The following is a 714-nucleotide window of genomic DNA, read 5'->3' as shown; positions in this document are numbered from 1 at the left end:
CTGGGCCCTGGCTCGTGGTGCCTCGCTGACAGATATTTGTAGGGCTGCGGGCTGGGCGACCCCCAACACGTTCGCTAGATTCTATAGCCTCCGTGTGGAGCCTCCTGTGTTCTCACCTCAAATGGGTAGTGGCGCCGAGAGGCCCCGGTTAGTGTCGGCTTGCTAAAACTGCTCCAGAGTGTCCTACAGTAAACCCTGTTGAGATCCTCCGTCACCCTCGGCAGCGGACGCGGCGGAACGTCCAGCGCCGGGCCTTCACGATGAATCTGCGGGAACCGCGGAAGGCTGGGTTCCATATTGAGACCTATGCGGTTCTCGTATGTGTATAGTCCACGGTATAGCCATAGAGCCCGTGTTTCCCTGGCAGACTTCTGCCTTTCCAAGAGGGTTACAATCACCTCCAGTTCGCCATATACACCTGAACGGATGCTATATGTGTATTTGCTTCCGAAAACTGCTTCGGGAAGGATGGGGCTTCCGCAGCGTCCCTGTTCCAAGTGGAGCGGGTTCGTTTTCCCAGTGTTATCCAATGTCACTCAATAAGGTAGTGCTTTGTAAAATGGTGAGTGGAACTACTACACCAGATAGGGGCGCAGGCGGCTCGCACAGGGCACTGGAAGGGGCAGCACCATGGCGCTTTGGTAGGAATCCCAAATCGTCGGTCACCGACGTGACTCGGAGTGACTGACTGAAAGGGAACGTCTCGGTTACGTA

This window comes from Sinocyclocheilus grahami, unplaced genomic scaffold (assembly GCF_001515645.1).
Source record: "Sinocyclocheilus grahami isolate Dianchi unplaced genomic scaffold, SAMN03320097.WGS_v1.1 scaffold1290.1, whole genome shotgun sequence".
Classification (NCBI taxonomy): Eukaryota; Metazoa; Chordata; class Actinopteri; order Cypriniformes; family Cyprinidae; genus Sinocyclocheilus; species Sinocyclocheilus grahami.
Note: the sequence above shows the minus strand (reverse complement) of the source record.